This window comes from Ambystoma mexicanum, unplaced genomic scaffold (genome assembly GCF_040938575.1).
Source record: "Ambystoma mexicanum isolate Mex_15411 unplaced genomic scaffold, UKY_AmexF1_1 Mex_scaf46, whole genome shotgun sequence".
Lineage (NCBI taxonomy): Eukaryota > Metazoa > Chordata > Amphibia > Caudata > Ambystomatidae > Ambystoma > Ambystoma mexicanum.
The window spans coordinates 495,442-517,641 of NW_027182462.1; the positions used below are offsets into that span (position 1 = coordinate 495,442).

The 22,200-nt window shown below is 43.4% G+C and overlaps 22 non-coding genes across 22 annotated transcripts; 6 read left to right on the top strand and 16 right to left on the bottom strand.

Annotated features, from left to right (window-relative positions):
• Positions 1-151: 151 nt before the first annotated feature.
• On the bottom strand, positions 152-223 carry TRNAT-UGU (transfer RNA threonine (anticodon UGU)). The gene has a single exon. It is a non-coding gene; the product is annotated as a tRNA-Thr (tRNA).
• Positions 224-1,245: 1,022 nt separating this feature from the next.
• On the top strand, positions 1,246-1,340 carry TRNAI-UAU (transfer RNA isoleucine (anticodon UAU)). The gene is made up of 2 exons: positions 1,246-1,283; positions 1,305-1,340. It is a non-coding gene; the product is annotated as a tRNA-Ile (tRNA).
• Positions 1,341-2,828: 1,488 nt separating this feature from the next.
• On the bottom strand, positions 2,829-2,900 carry TRNAT-CGU (transfer RNA threonine (anticodon CGU)). The gene has a single exon. It is a non-coding gene; the product is annotated as a tRNA-Thr (tRNA).
• Positions 2,901-3,446: 546 nt separating this feature from the next.
• On the bottom strand, positions 3,447-3,528 carry TRNAS-GCU (transfer RNA serine (anticodon GCU)). Its single transcript has one exon. It is a non-coding gene; the product is annotated as a tRNA-Ser (tRNA).
• Positions 3,529-4,215: 687 nt separating this feature from the next.
• Positions 4,216-4,287, bottom strand: TRNAT-UGU (transfer RNA threonine (anticodon UGU)). The gene has a single exon. It is a non-coding gene; the product is annotated as a tRNA-Thr (tRNA).
• A 1,022-nt stretch (positions 4,288-5,309) lies between these two features.
• Positions 5,310-5,404, top strand: TRNAI-UAU (transfer RNA isoleucine (anticodon UAU)). The gene is made up of 2 exons: positions 5,310-5,347; positions 5,369-5,404. It is a non-coding gene; the product is annotated as a tRNA-Ile (tRNA).
• A 1,488-nt stretch (positions 5,405-6,892) lies between these two features.
• On the bottom strand, positions 6,893-6,964 carry TRNAT-CGU (transfer RNA threonine (anticodon CGU)). Its single transcript has one exon. It is a non-coding gene; the product is annotated as a tRNA-Thr (tRNA).
• A 546-nt stretch (positions 6,965-7,510) lies between these two features.
• TRNAS-GCU (transfer RNA serine (anticodon GCU)) lies at positions 7,511-7,592 on the bottom strand. The gene has a single exon. It is a non-coding gene; the product is annotated as a tRNA-Ser (tRNA).
• A 687-nt stretch (positions 7,593-8,279) lies between these two features.
• Positions 8,280-8,351, bottom strand: TRNAT-UGU (transfer RNA threonine (anticodon UGU)). The gene has a single exon. It is a non-coding gene; the product is annotated as a tRNA-Thr (tRNA).
• A 1,022-nt stretch (positions 8,352-9,373) lies between these two features.
• On the top strand, positions 9,374-9,468 carry TRNAI-UAU (transfer RNA isoleucine (anticodon UAU)). The gene is made up of 2 exons: positions 9,374-9,411; positions 9,433-9,468. It is a non-coding gene; the product is annotated as a tRNA-Ile (tRNA).
• Positions 9,469-10,956: 1,488 nt separating this feature from the next.
• On the bottom strand, positions 10,957-11,028 carry TRNAT-CGU (transfer RNA threonine (anticodon CGU)). Its single transcript has one exon. It is a non-coding gene; the product is annotated as a tRNA-Thr (tRNA).
• A 546-nt stretch (positions 11,029-11,574) lies between these two features.
• TRNAS-GCU (transfer RNA serine (anticodon GCU)) lies at positions 11,575-11,656 on the bottom strand. The gene has a single exon. It is a non-coding gene; the product is annotated as a tRNA-Ser (tRNA).
• A 687-nt stretch (positions 11,657-12,343) lies between these two features.
• TRNAT-UGU (transfer RNA threonine (anticodon UGU)) lies at positions 12,344-12,415 on the bottom strand. Its single transcript has one exon. It is a non-coding gene; the product is annotated as a tRNA-Thr (tRNA).
• Positions 12,416-13,437: 1,022 nt separating this feature from the next.
• On the top strand, positions 13,438-13,532 carry TRNAI-UAU (transfer RNA isoleucine (anticodon UAU)). The gene is made up of 2 exons: positions 13,438-13,475; positions 13,497-13,532. It is a non-coding gene; the product is annotated as a tRNA-Ile (tRNA).
• A 1,488-nt stretch (positions 13,533-15,020) lies between these two features.
• On the bottom strand, positions 15,021-15,092 carry TRNAT-CGU (transfer RNA threonine (anticodon CGU)). Its single transcript has one exon. It is a non-coding gene; the product is annotated as a tRNA-Thr (tRNA).
• A 546-nt stretch (positions 15,093-15,638) lies between these two features.
• Positions 15,639-15,720, bottom strand: TRNAS-GCU (transfer RNA serine (anticodon GCU)). Its single transcript has one exon. It is a non-coding gene; the product is annotated as a tRNA-Ser (tRNA).
• Positions 15,721-16,407: 687 nt separating this feature from the next.
• Positions 16,408-16,479, bottom strand: TRNAT-UGU (transfer RNA threonine (anticodon UGU)). Its single transcript has one exon. It is a non-coding gene; the product is annotated as a tRNA-Thr (tRNA).
• Positions 16,480-17,502: 1,023 nt separating this feature from the next.
• On the top strand, positions 17,503-17,597 carry TRNAI-UAU (transfer RNA isoleucine (anticodon UAU)). The gene is made up of 2 exons: positions 17,503-17,540; positions 17,562-17,597. It is a non-coding gene; the product is annotated as a tRNA-Ile (tRNA).
• Positions 17,598-19,085: 1,488 nt separating this feature from the next.
• On the bottom strand, positions 19,086-19,157 carry TRNAT-CGU (transfer RNA threonine (anticodon CGU)). The gene has a single exon. It is a non-coding gene; the product is annotated as a tRNA-Thr (tRNA).
• Positions 19,158-19,703: 546 nt separating this feature from the next.
• On the bottom strand, positions 19,704-19,785 carry TRNAS-GCU (transfer RNA serine (anticodon GCU)). Its single transcript has one exon. It is a non-coding gene; the product is annotated as a tRNA-Ser (tRNA).
• Positions 19,786-20,472: 687 nt separating this feature from the next.
• On the bottom strand, positions 20,473-20,544 carry TRNAT-UGU (transfer RNA threonine (anticodon UGU)). The gene has a single exon. It is a non-coding gene; the product is annotated as a tRNA-Thr (tRNA).
• Positions 20,545-21,566: 1,022 nt separating this feature from the next.
• On the top strand, positions 21,567-21,661 carry TRNAI-UAU (transfer RNA isoleucine (anticodon UAU)). The gene is made up of 2 exons: positions 21,567-21,604; positions 21,626-21,661. It is a non-coding gene; the product is annotated as a tRNA-Ile (tRNA).
• Positions 21,662-22,200: the final 539 nt, after the last annotated feature.

Sequence of the window (22,200 nt, forward strand, 5' to 3'; positions counted from 1 at the left end):
AGGTCCAGAAAGCCGACCTTCCCCACAGACTATTCAGACACCTTGCGCTTGTGGCTTTGTTATAGGCCCGAATCCATTGGTAAAAGGTTGCACAGGTACAATGTGCAATATCAGTTCCTATTCAACAATGTTCAAGAAAATTACCATTTGGAGGCCCTGATGAGGATCGAACTCACGACCCCTGGTTTACAAGACCAGTGCTCTGCCACTGAGCTACAGAGCCCCTCAGGTTACGACGCATAACAGCAACACAACGAGCACACAACATGATGTTTACTGGGTAGACATATTTGAAGGGTGTGTGAGAATGTATGTATATGATTGTGATTTGACCTGTTTTTTTCTGGCCGATTTTTTGAGGAGCAGCTAATTTGTGCGTATTCCGTGCAATTTTAGGGTGACTAATGAGGAGATGTGATGCGTGAAAGTTGAAAAAAACATGTACATGGCAGCAGAGAGACAATATGGATATTACCTTTGCTTTTTTAAATTTCTATCCGGATTCTGGCTCAAAGGGTAGTCAAGCACAGCAGATTGCATTCCTGCCAGTAACACGACAACCTTGTTTGTGTCCTTCTTAATCAACTAACATGCATATTTTCACTTTTGTCTGTATGTTCTTTGAAAGCCAATGGCAATGGTGCTTAGAGCAATGCAGATGTTTAAAAAAGATTTCAAAAGTTAAAATCGACAAAGGTGGGATTCGAAACCACGCGTGTACAGCAGATTAGCAGTCCATCGCCTTAACCACTCGGCCACCTCGTCTACAGGGATTATGTTAGGCATTCAAGTCTTTACAGGTAATAACACAAACATCTTCAAAATAGAACCACAATGCGTTCCTTGTTGAGGTACATCCAGCCGTTTGCAGGAAAACTGCCTCACTTGCTGTTGAGAAAAATTCATCAAAGTCCTGGGGTGTTTATAGGCATCGCCAAGATGACATTGGGAGGTGTTTCAATTGACACGTGTTGAATATGAGGAAGAGCATCATGCTGGCTCCAGTGGCACTGCCTGCAGCATGACAAAAATGTAGAAGGGACATTTGACTGCACCATTGGCTGAACATCAGTGGCAAAGTGTATATCAGGCTAAAAGGTAAGCTCCAGTGGCACAATATGGGCACTACAAGGCACCCATAATTTGGTGTCAGCTAAAAAGACAATGCCAGAGCTTGTGGGTGCTTTTGTACACTTGTGTGTGTGTTTGTGGGTGTAGTTTCATGTCGAAAACCAAAACACAGCAGCTCCAGTGGCGCAATCGGTTAGCGCGCGGTACTTATACAGCAGTACATGCAGTGAGCAATGCCGAGGTTGTGAGTTCAAGCCTCACCTGGAGCAACTTTGGAACTTTTTACTAATTCACCTCAAAACTGAATTATTGAACCAATAAATGTTCTGGACATTTTTTGGTTCACCTCAAGGTTTCCTTGATTGTCAGTTAATGTTGTATGACAGCTCCTCTGCCTTTTAGACATGGAATACTCATTGCAAGTTATTTATGGGGTGTTTGCGCTTTAAATACAGCTACGGAGGGTTTTTGAAAATAGAACAGAAAATAAAAAATGTCAACTGTTATTATACTCCATTTTCTGCTGAGCACCACTTACGGAAGACATTTGTAAAGGTAGAAAAAGGGTTACTGGAGTAGGATCCAGGAGACAATATCAACTTACAAAGAATAATGTTGTCTATTTACTGCATTATCGCCTTTGAAGCAAACCTCTGAGAATAAATACCCTTTCACTAATCAGGCAGTCACTTTGATAAAATCAAGCAGAACAAGGATGCTGATAGGAACTCGCCTCATTTGCATATGGGCTAGGGCTTCTGGGAGCCATGAGAATTAGGAGTTGAAGGTTTTGCAGATCGAGATTGCTAAAGGGCTGGGCATTTGCACAGACCTCTCCATGCCTGATTGGTGCCGAAGGTTAGTTGCAAGTGGTCCCCTGCTCACCCTACCTTACACAGGGCCATGCCCAGTTAGGCCCCTCAGGGCTAGGCCCGGCAGGGCTAAGCCCGGCGTTCGTCAGGCGAAGTGCCTGGACCCCTGCTCATCATACCTCAGAATCTGGTCTAGCTATTGCAGACATGGGGAATGGTGCTTATATCCCATTGACAGCGCCCACAAGCTGCATACTAATAGCCAATGATGTGTGAATGCGGTCAGGGTAGCAGACATATAGAACAATTGGGTGGGTTCGCTTCCGAACTGGATGCACAGGAGCAGGAGAGAATGGCTGTTGGCGATGTATGCAACTTGCTCTGCGTGAACACATCTACCGACCCCTTCCCCTACACACACGGGCACATACACACACACACACACACATAGCCATTGGAGCTATGCAGAGCTAATCAGAAAGATTGGTAATCATTAGAACATGAAAGATATGTGTTCATTTTTTATTAAACTTGTGGACTCCCGCAGAAACGGAGGGACTCACATCTCTAATTGAGGCTTGCTTACCTCTATACAAATGTGTTTGCTGGCTGTCTTTCTTCAACTGGTATGTGCGGTTGTGTCTGTCTTTGTCTTTCAACACGCCTGGCACGTTTACATTATCAAAGAGATGATTGTATGGAGATGGGGAACACCCCTCCGTTGCATTGTGAACTTGAACAGTCTTTTCACCAAAGCAGCTACATGCGACATTGCAAGGTTTTTGTCAGTCTTTGCCTGAAAACATTAGGCCTTCCTCTCGAACTCTATTTCACTCCTTCTGTGGAAGACTTCAATTATGAGGATGCATCCCGTCATAAAAGGTTCTCTGTAGATGGTGCAACTCTGGCTTCTCTTCCCCGTGCTTTTTGAAAATAATCCGCCCGAGGCCCTGATGAGGTTTGAACTCATGACCCCTGGTTTACGAGACCAGTGCTCTGCCACTGAGCTACAAGGCCACCTGCTGCTTGCTCACAGCCAACAACAGAAAGTGCAAAGAAACCATGGTTTTTACCTAGGTAGATCTCCAGGTATATGAATTTCTGGTTGTGTAAAAATGGCTGTATATCTCTGCATGTGTTCAGTACGTCATCATACATCTGATTTGCGAAAGCGTGTGTGCTTATGTTGGTGATACATTGTCGGTATGCGTTTGAGTATGTACTTTTACGGGTATGTATGTATTGAGTAGGATGCTGAACAGGTTCATGAGTTTAGATAGCAGGTCAGAATGATGGCAAAAGGAACATGTAAAAGGCAGACAACTAAAAGAAAAAAGAATTTGGGATGTAAGCTTGGGAGTTTACTAACTGCGCTGATTTTGGCTCCTATAATAGTAAAGAATGGAAACCTACGAGGAAAGTCTTTGACTAATTTCATTCTCCGCCTGCACCAATGAACTTATTTTTACATCTCTATTTCCATATCTGTACTCATTCCTGTCTTTCACAGGGAGGTTGAAAGACTTTGGTCTATGTTTAAATGCAGACTATAAAGAAAAAATACGACGAAGGTGGGATTCGAACCCACGCGTGCAGAGCACAATGGATTAGCAGTCCATCGCCTTAACCACTCGGCCACCTCGTCTGTTTGGCAACGGTGCTCGAGTCCCATGCTTAAAGAAGAGATAAAACAATGGTGGTGCAAAGTCAGTGAAAAATAGATCATGTTTGTCATAATAGAAACAAGATCGTTGACTCGTTCTTCCTTACCCGGCCATTGATAGATAAACACATCAAGTTGAAGTTCAGAAAAATATAACAAGAGCTCCTGGAGGGTTCACAACACTAATCCAGAGGAAGGTGCTTGAGCTTCCGTATGGCACACCATTAGTAGTAAAACCAGCATAACGCAAGCTCCAGTTTCCCAGTGTTTGGCATCATTCAACGTTTCCAGCCAAGATCAAAGTTCAGATGCTGCTGCTTCCTGTGATGTCATTGAATTTAAATAGTGAGTGATGGCAATAACCCTTTTCCAATTAAATTTTGCCACATCAACGTCCCTGAAAATAGAGAAAGGCGTGCAACCCAGAACCGCTGTACTGTTCAATAGAGTAAGGGCTTCACCGTGATCATCTGCATCTGTCATCACAAGATTATCAAGGTCTTTTTCTTGAAGAAATTAGGTCCAGAAAGCCGACCTTCCCCACAGACTATTCAGACACCTTGCGCTTGTGGCTTTGTTATAGGCCCGAATCCATTGGTAAAAGGTTGCACAGGTACAATGTGCAATATCAGTTCCTATTCAACAATGTTCAAGAAAATTACCATTTGGAGGCCCTGATGAGGATCGAACTCACGACCCCTGGTTTACAAGACCAGTGCTCTGCCACTGAGCTACAGAGCCCCTCAGGTTACGACGCATAACAGCAACACAACGAGCACACAACATGATGTTTACTGGGTAGACATATTTGAAGGGTGTGTGAGAATGTATGTATATGATTGTGATTTGACCTGTTTTTTTCTGGCCGATTTTTTGAGGAGCAGCTAATTTGTGCGTATTCCGTGCAATTTTAGGGTGACTAATGAGGAGATGTGATGCGTGAAAGTTGAAAAAAACATGTACATGGCAGCAGAGAGACAATATGGATATTACCTTTGCTTTTTTAAATTTCTATCCGGATTCTGGCTCAAAGGGTAGTCAAGCACAGCAGATTGCATTCCTGCCAGTAACACGACAACCTTGTTTGTGTCCTTCTTAATCAACTAACATGCATATTTTCACTTTTGTCTGTATGTTCTTTGAAAGCCAATGGCAATGGTGCTTAGAGCAATGCAGATGTTTAAAAAAGATTTCAAAAGTTAAAATCGACAAAGGTGGGATTCGAAACCACGCGTGTACAGCAGATTAGCAGTCCATCGCCTTAACCACTCGGCCACCTCGTCTACAGGGATTATGTTAGGCATTCAAGTCTTTACAGGTAATAACACAAACATCTTCAAAATAGAACCACAATGCGTTCCTTGTTGAGGTACATCCAGCCGTTTGCAGGAAAACTGCCTCACTTGCTGTTGAGAAAAATTCATCAAAGTCCTGGGGTGTTTATAGGCATCGCCAAGATGACATTGGGAGGTGTTTCAATTGACACGTGTTGAATATGAGGAAGAGCATCATGCTGGCTCCAGTGGCACTGCCTGCAGCATGACAAAAATGTAGAAGGGACATTTGACTGCACCATTGGCTGAACATCAGTGGCAAAGTGTATATCAGGCTAAAAGGTAAGCTCCAGTGGCACAATATGGGCACTACAAGGCACCCATAATTTGGTGTCAGCTAAAAAGACAATGCCAGAGCTTGTGGGTGCTTTTGTACACTTGTGTGTGTGTTTGTGGGTGTAGTTTCATGTCGAAAACCAAAACACAGCAGCTCCAGTGGCGCAATCGGTTAGCGCGCGGTACTTATACAGCAGTACATGCAGTGAGCAATGCCGAGGTTGTGAGTTCAAGCCTCACCTGGAGCAACTTTGGAACTTTTTACTAATTCACCTCAAAACTGAATTATTGAACCAATAAATGTTCTGGACATTTTTTGGTTCACCTCAAGGTTTCCTTGATTGTCAGTTAATGTTGTATGACAGCTCCTCTGCCTTTTAGACATGGAATACTCATTGCAAGTTATTTATGGGGTGTTTGCGCTTTAAATACAGCTACGGAGGGTTTTTGAAAATAGAACAGAAAATAAAAAATGTCAACTGTTATTATACTCCATTTTCTGCTGAGCACCACTTACGGAAGACATTTGTAAAGGTAGAAAAAGGGTTACTGGAGTAGGATCCAGGAGACAATATCAACTTACAAAGAATAATGTTGTCTATTTACTGCATTATCGCCTTTGAAGCAAACCTCTGAGAATAAATACCCTTTCACTAATCAGGCAGTCACTTTGATAAAATCAAGCAGAACAAGGATGCTGATAGGAACTCGCCTCATTTGCATATGGGCTAGGGCTTCTGGGAGCCATGAGAATTAGGAGTTGAAGGTTTTGCAGATCGAGATTGCTAAAGGGCTGGGCATTTGCACAGACCTCTCCATGCCTGATTGGTGCCGAAGGTTAGTTGCAAGTGGTCCCCTGCTCACCCTACCTTACACAGGGCCATGCCCAGTTAGGCCCCTCAGGGCTAGGCCCGGCAGGGCTAAGCCCGGCGTTCGTCAGGCGAAGTGCCTGGACCCCTGCTCATCATACCTCAGAATCTGGTCTAGCTATTGCAGACATGGGGAATGGTGCTTATATCCCATTGACAGCGCCCACAAGCTGCATACTAATAGCCAATGATGTGTGAATGCGGTCAGGGTAGCAGACATATAGAACAATTGGGTGGGTTCGCTTCCGAACTGGATGCACAGGAGCAGGAGAGAATGGCTGTTGGCGATGTATGCAACTTGCTCTGCGTGAACACATCTACCGACCCCTTCCCCTACACACACGGGCACATACACACACACACACACACATAGCCATTGGAGCTATGCAGAGCTAATCAGAAAGATTGGTAATCATTAGAACATGAAAGATATGTGTTCATTTTTTATTAAACTTGTGGACTCCCGCAGAAACGGAGGGACTCACATCTCTAATTGAGGCTTGCTTACCTCTATACAAATGTGTTTGCTGGCTGTCTTTCTTCAACTGGTATGTGCGGTTGTGTCTGTCTTTGTCTTTCAACACGCCTGGCACGTTTACATTATCAAAGAGATGATTGTATGGAGATGGGGAACACCCCTCCGTTGCATTGTGAACTTGAACAGTCTTTTCACCAAAGCAGCTACATGCGACATTGCAAGGTTTTTGTCAGTCTTTGCCTGAAAACATTAGGCCTTCCTCTCGAACTCTATTTCACTCCTTCTGTGGAAGACTTCAATTATGAGGATGCATCCCGTCATAAAAGGTTCTCTGTAGATGGTGCAACTCTGGCTTCTCTTCCCCGTGCTTTTTGAAAATAATCCGCCCGAGGCCCTGATGAGGTTTGAACTCATGACCCCTGGTTTACGAGACCAGTGCTCTGCCACTGAGCTACAAGGCCACCTGCTGCTTGCTCACAGCCAACAACAGAAAGTGCAAAGAAACCATGGTTTTTACCTAGGTAGATCTCCAGGTATATGAATTTCTGGTTGTGTAAAAATGGCTGTATATCTCTGCATGTGTTCAGTACGTCATCATACATCTGATTTGCGAAAGCGTGTGTGCTTATGTTGGTGATACATTGTCGGTATGCGTTTGAGTATGTACTTTTACGGGTATGTATGTATTGAGTAGGATGCTGAACAGGTTCATGAGTTTAGATAGCAGGTCAGAATGATGGCAAAAGGAACATGTAAAAGGCAGACAACTAAAAGAAAAAAGAATTTGGGATGTAAGCTTGGGAGTTTACTAACTGCGCTGATTTTGGCTCCTATAATAGTAAAGAATGGAAACCTACGAGGAAAGTCTTTGACTAATTTCATTCTCCGCCTGCACCAATGAACTTATTTTTACATCTCTATTTCCATATCTGTACTCATTCCTGTCTTTCACAGGGAGGTTGAAAGACTTTGGTCTATGTTTAAATGCAGACTATAAAGAAAAAATACGACGAAGGTGGGATTCGAACCCACGCGTGCAGAGCACAATGGATTAGCAGTCCATCGCCTTAACCACTCGGCCACCTCGTCTGTTTGGGAACGGTGCTCGAATCCCATGCTTAAAGAAGAGATAAAACAATGGTGGTGCAAAGTCAGTGAAAAATAGATCATGTTTGTCATAATAGAAACAAGATCGTTGACTCGTTCTTCCTTACCCGGCCATTGATAGATAAACACATCAAGTTGAAGTTCAGAAAAATATAACTAGAGCTCCTGGAGGGTTCACAACACTAATCCAGAGGAAGGTGCTTGAGCTTCCGTATGGCACACCATTAGTAGTAAAACCAGCATAACGCAAGCTCCAGTTTCCCAGTGTTTGGCATCATTCAACGTTTCCAGCCAAGATCAAAGTTCAGATGCTGCTGCTTCCTGTGATGTCATTGAATTTAAATAGTGAGTGATGGCAATAACCCTTTTCCAATTAAATTTTGCCACATCAACGTCCCTGAAAATAGAGAAAGGCGTGCAACCCAGAACCGCTGTACTGTTCAATAGAGTAAGGGCTTCACCGTGATCATCTGCATCTGTCATCACAAAATTATCAAGGTCTTTTTCTTGAAGAAATTAGGTCCAGAAAGCCGACCTTCCCCACAGACTATTCAGACACCTTGCGCTTGTGGCTTTGTTATAGGCCCGAATCCATTGGTAAAAGGTTGCACAGGTACAATGTGCAATATCAGTTCCTATTCAACAATGTTCAAGAAAATTACCATTTGGAGGCCCTGATGAGGATCGAACTCACGACCCCTGGTTTACAAGACCAGTGCTCTGCCACTGAGCTACAGAGCCCCTCAGGTTACGTTGCATAACAGCAACACAACGAGCACACAACATGATGTTTACTGGGTAGACATATTTGAAGGGTGTGTGAAAATGTATGTATATGATTGTGATTTGACCTGTTTTTTTCTGGCCTATTTTTTGAGGAGCAGCTAATTTGTGCGTATTCCGTGCAATTTTAGGGTGACTAATGAGGAGATGTGATGCGTGAAAGTTGAAAAAAACATGTACATGGCAGCAGAGAGACAATATGGATATTACCTTTGCTTTTTTAAATTTCTATCCGGATTCTGGCTCAAAGGGTAGTCAAGCACAGCAGATTGCATTCCTGCCAGTAACACGACAACCTTGTTTGTGTCCTTCTTAATCAACTAACATGCATATTTTCACTTTTGTCTGTATGTTCTTTGAAAGCCAATGGCAATGGTGCTTAGAGCAATGCAGATGTTTAAAAAAGATTTCAAAAGTTAAAATCGACAAAGGTGGGATTCGAAACCACGCGTGTACAGCAGATTAGCAGTCCATCGCCTTAACCACTCGGCCACCTCGTCTACAGGGATTATGTTAGGCATTCAAGTCTTTACAGGTAATAACACAAACATCTTCAAAATAGAACCACAATGCGTTCCTTGTTGAGGTACATCCAGCCGTTTGCAGGAAAACTGCCTCACTTGCTGTTGAGAAAAATTCATCAAAGTCCTGGGGTGTTTATAGGCATCGCCAAGATGACATTGGGAGGTGTTTCAATTGACACGTGTTGAATATGAGGAAGAGCATCATGCTGGCTCCAGTGGCACTGCCTGCAGCATGACAAAAATGTAGAAGGGACATTTGACTGCACCATTGGCTGAACATCAGTGGCAAAGTGTATATCAGGCTAAAAGGTAAGCTCCAGTGGCACAATATGGGCACTACAAGGCACCCATAATTTGGTGTCAGCTAAAAAGACAATGCCAGAGCTTGTGGGTGCTTTTGTACACTTGTGTGTGTGTTTGTGGGTGTAGTTTCATGTCGAAAACCAAAACACAGCAGCTCCAGTGGCGCAATCGGTTAGCGCGCGGTACTTATACAGCAGTGCATGCAGTGAGCAATGCCGAGGTTGTGAGTTCAAGCCTCACCTGGAGCAACTTTGGAACTTTTTACTAATTCACCTCAAAACTGAATTATTGAACCAATAAATGTTCTGGACATTTTTTGGTTCACCTCAAGGTTTCCTTGATTGTCAGTTAATGTTGTATGACAGCTCCTCTGCCTTTTAGACATGGAATACTCATTGCAAGTTATTTATGGGGTGTTTGCGCTTTAAATACAGCTACGGAGGGTTTTTGAAAATAGAACAGAAAATAAAAAATGTCAACTGTTATTATACTCCATTTTCTGCTGAGCACCACTTACGGAAGACATTTGTAAAGGTAGAAAAAGGGTTACTGGAGTAGGATCCAGGAGACAATATCAACTTACAAAGAATAATGTTGTCTATTTACTGCATTATCGCCTTTGAAGCAAACCTCTGAGAATAAATACCCTTTCACTAATCAGGCAGTCACTTTGATAAAATCAAGCAGAACAAGGATGCTGATAGGAACTCGCCTCATTTGCATATGGGCTAGGGCTTCTGGGAGCCATGAGAATTAGGAGTTGAAGGTTTTGCAGATCGAGATTGCTAAAGGGCTGGGCATTTGCACAGACCTCTCCATGCCTGATTGGTGCCGAAGGTTAGTTGCAAGTGGTCCCCTGCTCACCCTACCTTACACAGGGCCATGCCCAGTTAGGCCCCTCAGGGCTAGGCCCGGCAGGGCTAAGCCCGGCGTTCGTCAGGCGAAGTGCCTGGACCCCTGCTCATCATACCTCAGAATCTGGTCTAGCTATTGCAGACATGGGGAATGGTGCTTATATCCCATTGACAGCGCCCACAAGCTGCATACTAATAGCCAATGATGTGTGAATGCGGTCAGGGTAGCAGACATATAGAACAATTGGGTGGGTTCGCTTCCGAACTGGATGCACAGGAGCAGGAGAGAATGGCTGTTGGCGATGTATGCAACTTGCTCTGCGTGAACACATCTACCGACCCCTTCCCCTACACACACGGGCACATACACACACACACACACACATAGCCATTGGAGCTATGCAGAGCTAATCAGAAAGATTGGTAATCATTAGAACATGAAAGATATGTGTTCATTTTTTATTAAACTTGTGGACTCCCGCAGAAACGGAGGGACTCACATCTCTAATTGAGGCTTGCTTACCTCTATACAAATGTGTTTGCTGGCTGTCTTTCTTCAACTGGTATGTGCGGTTGTGTCTGTCTTTGTCTTTCAACACGCCTGGCACGTTTACATTATCAAAGAGATGATTGTATGGAGATGGGGAACACCCCTCCGTTGCATTGTGAACTTGAACAGTCTTTTCACCAAAGCAGCTACATGCGACATTGCAAGGTTTTTGTCAGTCTTTGCCTGAAAACATTAGGCCTTCCTCTCGAACTCTATTTCACTCCTTCTGTGGAAGACTTCAATTATGAGGATGCATCCCGTCATAAAAGGTTCTCTGTAGATGGTGCAACTCTGGCTTCTCTTCCCCGTGCTTTTTGAAAATAATCCGCCCGAGGCCCTGATGAGGTTTGAACTCATGACCCCTGGTTTACGAGACCAGTGCTCTGCCACTGAGCTACAAGGCCACCTGCTGCTTGCTCACAGCCAACAACAGAAAGTGCAAAGAAACCATGGTTTTTACCTAGGTAGATCTCCAGGTATATGAATTTCTGGTTGTGTAAAAATGGCTGTATATCTCTGCATGTGTTCAGTACGTCATCATACATCTGATTTGCGAAAGCGTGTGTGCTTATGTTGGTGATACATTGTCGGTATGCGTTTGAGTATGTACTTTTACGGGTATGTATGTATTGAGTAGGATGCTGAACAGGTTCATGAGTTTAGATAGCAGGTCAGAATGATGGCAAAAGGAACATGTAAAAGGCAGACAACTAAAAGAAAAAAGAATTTGGGATGTAAGCTTGGGAGTTTACTAACTGCGCTGATTTTGGCTCCTATAATAGTAAAGAATGGAAACCTACGAGGAAAGTCTTTGACTAATTTCATTCTCCGCCTGCACCAATGAACTTATTTTTACATCTCTATTTCCATATCTGTACTCATTCCTGTCTTTCACAGGGAGGTTGAAAGACTTTGGTCTATGTTTAAATGCAGACTATAAAGAAAAAATACGACGAAGGTGGGATTCGAACCCACGCGTGCAGAGCACAATGGATTAGCAGTCCATCGCCTTAACCACTCGGCCACCTCGTCTGTTTGGGAACGGTGCTCGAGTCCCATGCTTAAAGAAGAGATAAAACAATGGTGGTGCAAAGTCAGTGAAAAATAGATCATGTTTGTCATAATAGAAACAAGATCGTTGACTCGTTCTTCCTTACCCGGCCATTGATAGATAAACACATCAAGTTGAAGTTCAGAAAAATATAACTAGAGCTCCTGGAGGGTTCACAACACTAATCCAGAGGAAGGTGCTTGAGCTTCCGTATGGCACACCATTAGTAGTAAAACCAGCATAACGCAAGCTCCAGTTTCCCAGTGTTTGGCATCATTCAACGTTTCCAGCCAAGATCAAAGTTCAGATGCTGCTGCTTCCTGTGATGTCATTGAATTTAAATAGTGAGTGATGGCAATAACCCTTTTCCAATTAAATTTTGCCACATCAACGTCCCTGAAAATAGAGAAAGGCGTGCAACCCAGAACCGCTGTACTGTTCAATAGAGTAAGGGCTTCACCGTGATCATCTGCATCTGTCATCACAAAATTATCAAGGTCTTTTTCTTGAAGAAATTAGGTCCAGAAAGCCGACCTTCCCCACAGACTATTCAGACACCTTGCGCTTGTGGCTTTGTTATAGGCCCGAATCCATTGGTAAAAGGTTGCACAGGTACAATGTGCAATATCAGTTCCTATTCAACAATGTTCAAGAAAATTACCATTTGGAGGCCCTGATGAGGATCGAACTCACGACCCCTGGTTTACAAGACCAGTGCTCTGCCACTGAGCTACAGAGCCCCTCAGGTTACGACGCATAACAGCAACACAACGAGCACACAACATGATGTTTACTGGGTAGACATATTTGAAGGGTGTGTGAGAATGTATGTATATGATTGTGATTTGACCTGTTTTTTTCTGGCCGATTTTTTGAGGAGCAGCTAATTTGTGCGTATTCCGTGCAATTTTAGGGTGACTAATGAGGAGATGTGATGCGTGAAAGTTGAAAAAAACATGTACATGGCAGCAGAGAGACAATATGGATATTACCTTTGCTTTTTTAAATTTCTATCCGGATTCTGGCTCAAAGGGTAGTCAAGCACAGCAGATTGCATTCCTGCCAGTAACACGACAACCTTGTTTGTGTCCTTCTTAATCAACTAACATGCATATTTTCACTTTTGTCTGTATGTTCTTTGAAAGCCAATGGCAATGGTGCTTAGAGCAATGCAGATGTTTAAAAAAGATTTCAAAAGTTAAAATCGACAAAGGTGGGATTCGAAACCACGCGTGTACAGCAGATTAGCAGTCCATCGCCTTAACCACTCGGCCACCTCGTCTACAGGGATTATGTTAGGCATTCAAGTCTTTACAGGTAATAACACAAACATCTTCAAAATAGAACCACAATGCGTTCCTTGTTGAGGTACATCCAGCCGTTTGCAGGAAAACTGCCTCACTTGCTGTTGAGAAAAATTCATCAAAGTCCTGGGGTGTTTATAGGCATCGCCAAGATGACATTGGGAGGTGTTTCAATTGACACGTGTTGAATATGAGGAAGAGCATCATGCTGGCTCCAGTGGCACTGCCTGCAGCATGACAAAAATGTAGAAGGGACATTTGACTGCACCATTGGCTGAACATCAGTGGCAAAGTGTATATCAGGCTAAAAGGTAAGCTCCAGTGGCACAATATGGGCACTACAAGGCACCCATAATTTGGTGTCAGCTAAAAAGACAATGCCAGAGCTTGTGGGTGCTTTTGTACACTTGTGTGTGTGTTTGTGGGTGTAGTTTCATGTCGAAAACCAAAACACAGCAGCTCCAGTGGCGCAATCGGTTAGCGCGCGGTACTTATACAGCAGTACATGCAGTGAGCAATGCCGAGGTTGTGAGTTCAAGCCTCACCTGGAGCAACTTTGGAACTTTTTACTAATTCACCTCAAAACTGAATTATTGAACCAATAAATGTTCTGGACATTTTTTGGTTCACCTCAAGGTTTCCTTGATTGTCAGTTAATGTTGTATGACAGCTCCTCTGCCTTTTAGACATGGAATACTCATTGCAAGTTATTTATGGGGTGTTTGCGCTTTAAATACAGCTACGGAGGGTTTTTGAAAATAGAACAGAAAATAAAAAATGTCAACTGTTATTATACTCCATTTTCTGCTGAGCACCACTTACGGAAGACATTTGTAAAGGTAGAAAAAGGGTTACTGGAGTAGGATCCAGGAGACAATATCAACTTACAAAGAATAATGTTGTCTATTTACTGCATTATCGCCTTTGAAGCAAACCTCTGAGAATAAATACCCTTTCACTAATCAGGCAGTCACTTTGATAAAATCAAGCAGAACAAGGATGCTGATAGGAACTCGCCTCATTTGCATATGGGCTAGGGCTTCTGGGAGCCATGAGAATTAGGAGTTGAAGGTTTTGCAGATCGAGATTGCTAAAGGGCTGGGCATTTGCACAGACCTCTCCATGCCTGATTGGTGCCGAAGGTTAGTTGCAAGTGGTCCCCTGCTCACCCTACCTTACACAGGGCCATGCCCAGTTAGGCCCCTCAGGGCTAGGCCCGGCAGGGCTAAGCCCGGCGTTCGTCAGGCGAAGTGCCTGGACCCCTGCTCATCATACCTCAGAATCTGGTCTAGCTATTGCAGACATGGGGAATGGTGCTTATATCCCATTGACAGCGCCCACAAGCTGCATACTAATAGCCAATGATGTGTGAATGCGGTCAGGGTAGCAGACATATAGAACAATTGGGTGGGTTCGCTTCCGAACTGGATGCACAGGAGCAGGAGAGAATGGCTGTTGGCGATGTATGCAACTTGCTCTGCGTGAACACATCTACCGACCCCTTCCCCTACACACACGGGCACATACACACACACACACACACATAGCCATTGGAGCTATGCAGAGCTAATCAGAAAGATTGGTAATCATTAGAACATGAAAGATATGTGTTCATTTTTTATTAAACTTGTGGACTCCCGCAGAAACGGAGGGACTCACATCTCTAATTGAGGCTTGCTTACCTCTATACAAATGTGTTTGCTGGCTGTCTTTCTTCAACTGGTATGTGCGGTTGTGTCTGTCTTTGTCTTTCAACACGCCTGGCACGTTTACATTATCAAAGAGATGATTGTATGGAGATGGGGAACACCCCTCCGTTGCATTGTGAACTTGAACAGTCTTTTCACCAAAGCAGCTACATGCGACATTGCAAGGTTTTTGTCAGTCTTTGCCTGAAAACATTAGGCCTTCCTCTCGAACTCTATTTCACTCCTTCTGTGGAAGACTTCAATTATGAGGATGCATCCCGTCATAAAAGGTTCTCTGTAGATGGTGCAACTCTGGCTTCTCTTCCCCGTGCTTTTTGAAAATAATCCGCCCGAGGCCCTGATGAGGTTTGAACTCATGACCCCTGGTTTACGAGACCAGTGCTCTGCCACTGAGCTACAAGGCCACCTGCTGCTTGCTCACAGCCAACAACAGAAAGTGCAAAGAAACCATGGTTTTTACCTAGGTAGATCTCCAGGTATATGAATTTCTGGTTGTGTAAAAATGGCTGTATATCTCTGCATGTGTTCAGTACGTCATCATACATCTGATTTGCGAAAGCGTGTGTGCTTATGTTGGTGATACATTGTCGGTATGCGTTTGAGTATGTACTTTTACGGGTATGTATGTATTGAGTAGGATGCTGAACAGGTTCATGAGTTTAGATAGCAGGTCAGAATGATGGCAAAAGGAACATGTAAAAGGCAGACAACTAAAAGAAAAAAGAATTTGGGATGTAAGCTTGGGAGTTTACTAACTGCGCTGATTTTGGCTCCTATAATAGTAAAGAATGGAAACCTACGAGGAAAGTCTTTGACTAATTTCATTCTCCGCCTGCACCAATGAACTTATTTTTACATCTCTATTTCCATATCTGTACTCATTCCTGTCTTTCACAGGGAGGTTGAAAGACTTTGGTCTATGTTTAAATGCAGACTATAAAGAAAAAATACGACGAAGGTGGGATTCGAACCCACGCGTGCAGAGCACAATGGATTAGCAGTCCATCGCCTTAACCACTCGGCCACCTCGTCTGTTTGGGAACGGTGCTCGAATCCCATGCTTAAAGAAGAGATAAAACAATGGTGGTGCAAAGTCAGTGAAAAATAGATCATGTTTGTCATAATAGAAACAAGATCGTTGACTCGTTCTTCCTTACCCGGCCATTGATAGATAAACACATCAAGTTGAAGTTCAGAAAAATATAACAAGAGCTCCTGGAGGGTTCACAACACTAATCCAGAGGAAGGTGCTTGAGCTTCCGTATGGCACACCATTAGTAGTAAAACCAGCATAACGCAAGCTCCAGTTTCCCAGTGTTTGGCATCATTCAACGTTTCCAGCCAAGATCAAAGTTCAGATGCTGCTGCTTCCTGTGATGTCATTGAATTTAAATAGTGAGTGATGGCAATAACCCTTTTCCAATTAAATTTTGCCACATCAACGTCCCTGAAAATAGAGAAAGGCGTGCAACCCAGAACCGCTGTACTGTTCAATAGAGTAAGGGCTTCACCGTGATCATCTGCATCTGTCATCACAAAATTATCAAGGTCTTTTTCTTGAAGAAATTAGGTCCAGAAAGCCGACCTTCCCCACAGACTATTCAGACACCTTGCGCTTGTGGCTTTGTTATAGGCCCGAATCCATTGGTAAAAGGTTGCACAGGTACAATGTGCAATATCAGTTCCTATTCAACAATGTTCAAGAAAATTACCATTTGGAGGCCCTGATGAGGATCGAACTCACGACCCCTGGTTTACAAGACCAGTGCTCTGCCACTGAGCTACAGAGCCCCTCAGGTTACGACGCATAACAGCAACACAACGAGCACACAACATGATGTTTACTGGGTAGACATATTTGAAGGGTGTGTGAGAATGTATGTATATGATTGTGATTTGACCTGTTTTTTTCTGGCCGATTTTTTTGAGGAGCAGCTAATTTGTGCGTATTCCGTGCAATTTTAGGGTGACTAATGAGGAGATGTGATGCGTGAAAGTTGAAAAAAACATGTACATGGCAGCAGAGAGACAATATGGATATTACCTTTGCTTTTTTAAATTTCTATCCGGATTCTGGCTCAAAGGGTAGTCAAGCACAGCAGATTGCATTCCTGCCAGTAACACGACAACCTTGTTTGTGTCCTTCTTAATCAACTAACATGCATATTTTCACTTTTGTCTGTATGTTCTTTGAAAGCCAATGGCAATGGTGCTTAGAGCAATGCAGATGTTTAAAAAAGATTTCAAAAGTTAAAATCGACAAAGGTGGGATTCGAAACCACGCGTGTACAGCAGATTAGCAGTCCATCGCCTTAACCACTCGGCCACCTCGTCTACAGGGATTATGTTAGGCATTCAAGTCTTTACAGGTAATAACACAAACATCTTCAAAATAGAACCACAATGCGTTCCTTGTTGAGGTACATCCAGCCGTTTGCAGGAAAACTGCCTCACTTGCTGTTGAGAAAAATTCATCAAAGTCCTGGGGTGTTTATAGGCATCGCCAAGATGACATTGGGAGGTGTTTCAATTGACACGTGTTGAATATGAGGAAGAGCATCATGCTGGCTCCAGTGGCACTGCCTGCAGCATGACAAAAATGTAGAAGGGACATTTGACTGCACCATTGGCTGAACATCAGTGGCAAAGTGTATATCAGGCTAAAAGGTAAGCTCCAGTGGCACAATATGGGCACTACAAGGCACCCATAATTTGGTGTCAGCTAAAAAGACAATGCCAGAGCTTGTGGGTGCTTTTGTACACTTGTGTGTGTGTTTGTGGGTGTAGTTTCATGTCGAAAACCAAAACACAGCAGCTCCAGTGGCGCAATCGGTTAGCGCGCGGTACTTATACAGCAGTACATGCAGTGAGCAATGCCGAGGTTGTGAGTTCAAGCCTCACCTGGAGCAACTTTGGAACTTTTTACTAATTCACCTCAAAACTGAATTATTGAACCAATAAATGTTCTGGACATTTTTTGGTTCACCTCAAGGTTTCCTTGATTGTCAGTTAATGTTGTATGACAGCTCCTCTGCCTTTTAGACATGGAATACTCATTGCAAGTTATTTATGGGGTGTTTGCGCTTTAAATACAGCTACGGAGGGTTTTTGAAAATAGAACAGAAAATAAAAAATGTCAACTGTTATTATACTCCATTTTCTGCTGAGCACCACTTACGGAAGACATTTGTAAAGGTAGAAAAAGGGTTACTGGAGTAGGATCCAGGAGACAATATCAACTTACAAAGAATAATGTTGTCTATTTACTGCATTATCGCCTTTGAAGCAAACCTCTGAGAATAAATACCCTTTCACTAATCAGGCAGTCACTTTGATAAAATCAAGCAGAACAAGGATGCTGATAGGAACTCGCCTCATTTGCATATGGGCTAGGGCTTCTGGGAGCCATGAGAATTAGGAGTTGAAGGTTTTGCAGATCGAGATTGCTAAAGGGCTGGGCATTTGCACAGACCTCTCCATGCCTGATTGGTGCCGAAGGTTAGTTGCAAGTGGTCCCCTGCTCACCCTACCTTACACAGGGCCATGCCCAGTTAGGCCCCTCAGGGCTAGGCCCGGCAGGGCTAAGCCCGGCGTTCGTCAGGCGAAGTGCCTGGACCCCTGCTCATCATACCTCAGAATCTGGTCTAGCTATTGCAGACATGGGGAATGGTGCTTATATCCCATTGACACCGCCCACAAGCTGCATACTAATAGCCAATGATGTGTGAATGCGGTCAGGGTAGCAGACATATAGAACAATTGGGTGGGTTCGCTTCCGAACTGGATGCACAGGAGCAGGAGAGAATGGCTGTTGGCGATGTATGCAACTTGCTCTGCGTGAACACATCTACCGACCCCTTCCCCTACACACACGGGCACATACACACACACACACACACATAGCCATTGGAGCTATGCAGAGCTAATCAGAAAGATTGGTAATCATTAGAACATGAAAGATATGTGTTCATTTTTTATTAAACTTGTGGACTCCCGCAGAAACGGAGGGACTCACATCTCTAATTGAGGCTTGCTTACCTCTATACAAATGTGTTTGCTGGCTGTCTTTCTTCAACTGGTATGTGCGGTTGTGTCTGTCTTTGTCTTTCAACACGCCTGGCACGTTTACATTATCAAAGAGATGATTGTATGGAGATGGGGAACACCCCTCCGTTGCATTGTGAACTTGAACAGTCTTTTCACCAAAGCAGCTACATGCGACATTGCAAGGTTTTTGTCAGTCTTTGCCTGAAAACATTAGGCCTTCCTCTCGAACTCTATTTCACTCCTTCTGTGGAAGACTTCAATTATGAGGATGCATCCCGTCATAAAAGGTTCTCTGTAGATGGTGCAACTCTGGCTTCTCTTCCCCGTGCTTTTTGAAAATAATCCGCCCGAGGCCCTGATGAGGTTTGAACTCATGACCCCTGGTTTACGAGACCAGTGCTCTGCCACTGAGCTACAAGGCCACCTGCTGCTTGCTCACAGCCAACAACAGAAAGTGCAAAGAAACCATGGTTTTTACCTAGGTAGATCTCCAGGTATATGAATTTCTGGTTGTGTAAAAATGGCTGTATATCTCTGCATGTGTTCAGTACGTCATCATACATCTGATTTGCGAAAGCGTGTGTGCTTATGTTGGTGATACATTGTCGGTATGCGTTTGAGTATGTACTTTTACGGGTATGTATGTATTGAGTAGGATGCTGAACAGGTTCATGAGTTTAGATAGCAGGTCAGAATGATGGCAAAAGGAACATGTAAAAGGCAGACAACTAAAAGAAAAAAGAATTTGGGATGTAAGCTTGGGAGTTTACTAACTGCGCTGATTTTGGCTCCTATAATAGTAAAGAATGGAAACCTACGAGGAAAGTCTTTGACTAATTTCATTCTCCGCCTGCACCAATGAACTTATTTTTACATCTCTATTTCCATATCTGTACTCATTCCTGTCTTTCACAGGGAGGTTGAAAGACTTTGGTCTATGTTTAAATGCAGACTATAAAGAAAAAATACGACGAAGGTGGGATTCGAACCCACGCGTGCAGAGCACAATGGATTAGCAGTCCATCGCCTTAACCACTCGGCCACCTCGTCTGTTTGGGAACGGTGCTCGAATCCCATGCTTAAAGAAGAGATAAAACAATGGTGGTGCAAAGTCAGTGAAAAATAGATCATGTTTGTCATAATAGAAACAAGATCGTTGACTCGTTCTTCCTTACCCGGCCATTGATAGATAAACACATCAAGTTGAAGTTCAGAAAAATATAACTAGAGCTCCTGGAGGGTTCACAACACTAATCCAGAGGAAGGTGCTTGAGCTTCCGTATGGCACACCATTAGTAGTAAAACCAGCATAACGCAAGCTCCAGTTTCCCAGTGTTTGGCATCATTCAACGTTTCCAGCCAAGATCAAAGTTCAGATGCTGCTGCTTCCTGTGATGTCATTGAATTTAAATAGTGAGTGATGGCAATAACCCTTTTCCAATTAAATTTTGCCACATCAACGTCCCTGAAAATAGAGAAAGGCGTGCAACCCAGAACCGCTGTACTGTTCAATAGAGTAAGGGCTTCACCGTGATCATCTGCATCTGTCATCACAAAATTATCAAGGTCTTTTTCTTGAAGAAATTAGGTCCAGAAAGCCGACCTTCCCCACAGACTATTCAGACACCTTGCGCTTGTGGCTTTGTTATAGGCCCGAATCCATTGGTAAAAGGTTGCACAGGTACAATGTGCAATATCAGTTCCTATTCAACAATGTTCAAGAAAATTACCATTTGGAGGCCCTGATGAGGATCGAACTCACGACCCCTGGTTTACAAGACCAGTGCTCTGCCACTGAGCTACAGAGCCCCTCAGGTTACGTTGCATAACAGCAACACAACGAGCACACAACATGATGTTTACTGGGTAGACATATTTGAAGGGTGTGTGAAAATGTATGTATATGATTGTGATTTGACCTGTTTTTTTCTGGCCTATTTTTTGAGGAGCAGCTAATTTGTGCGTATTCCGTGCAATTTTAGGGTGACTAATGAGGAGATGTGATGCGTGAAAGTTGAAAAAAACATGTACATGGCAGCAGAGAGACAATATGGATATTACCTTTGCTTTTTTAAATTTCTATCCGGATTCTGGCTCAAAGGGTAGTCAAGCACAGCAGATTGCATTCCTGCCAGTAACACGACAACCTTGTTTGTGTCCTTCTTAATCAACTAACATGCATATTTTCACTTTTGTCTGTATGTTCTTTGAAAGCCAATGGCAATGGTGCTTAGAGCAATGCAGATGTTTAAAAAAGATTTCAAAAGTTAAAATCGACAAAGGTGGGATTCGAAACCACGCGTGTACAGCAGATTAGCAGTCCATCGCCTTAACCACTCGGCCACCTCGTCTACAGGGATTATGTTAGGCATTCAAGTCTTTACAGGTAATAACACAAACATCTTCAAAATAGAACCACAATGCGTTCCTTGTTGAGGTACATCCAGCCGTTTGCAGGAAAACTGCCTCACTTGCTGTTGAGAAAAATTCATCAAAGTCCTGGGGTGTTTATAGGCATCGCCAAGATGACATTGGGAGGTGTTTCAATTGACACGTGTTGAATATGAGGAAGAGCATCATGCTGGCTCCAGTGGCACTGCCTGCAGCATGACAAAAATGTAGAAGGGACATTTGACTGCACCATTGGCTGAACATCAGTGGCAAAGTGTATATCAGGCTAAAAGGTAAGCTCCAGTGGCACAATATGGGCACTACAAGGCACCCATAATTTGGTGTCAGCTAAAAAGACAATGCCAGAGCTTGTGGGTGCTTTTGTACACTTGTGTGTGTGTTTGTGGGTGTAGTTTCATGTCGAAAACCAAAACACAGCAGCTCCAGTGGCGCAATCGGTTAGCGCGCGGTACTTATACAGCAGTGCATGCAGTGAGCAATGCCGAGGTTGTGAGTTCAAGCCTCACCTGGAGCAACTTTGGAACTTTTTACTAATTCACCTCAAAACTGAATTATTGAACCAATAAATGTTCTGGACATTTTTTGGTTCACCTCAAGGTTTCCTTGATTGTCAGTTAATGTTGTATGACAGCTCCTCTGCCTTTTAGACATGGAATACTCATTGCAAGTTATTTATGGGGTGTTTGCGCTTTAAATACAGCTACGGAGGGTTTTTGAAAATAGAACAGAAAATAAAAAATGTCAACTGTTATTATACTCCATTTTCTGCTGAGCACCACTTACGGAAGACATTTGTAAAGGTAGAAAAAGGGTTACTGGAGTAGGATCCAGGAGACAATATCAACTTACAAAGAATAATGTTGTCTATTTACTGCATTATCGCCTTTGAAGCAAACCTCTGAGAATAAATACCCTTTCACTAATCAGGCAGTCACTTTGATAAAATCAAGCAGAACAAGGATGCTGATAGGAACTCGCCTCATTTGCATATGGGCTAGGGCTTCTGGGAGCCATGAGAATTAGGAGTTGAAGGTTTTGCAGATCGAGATTGCT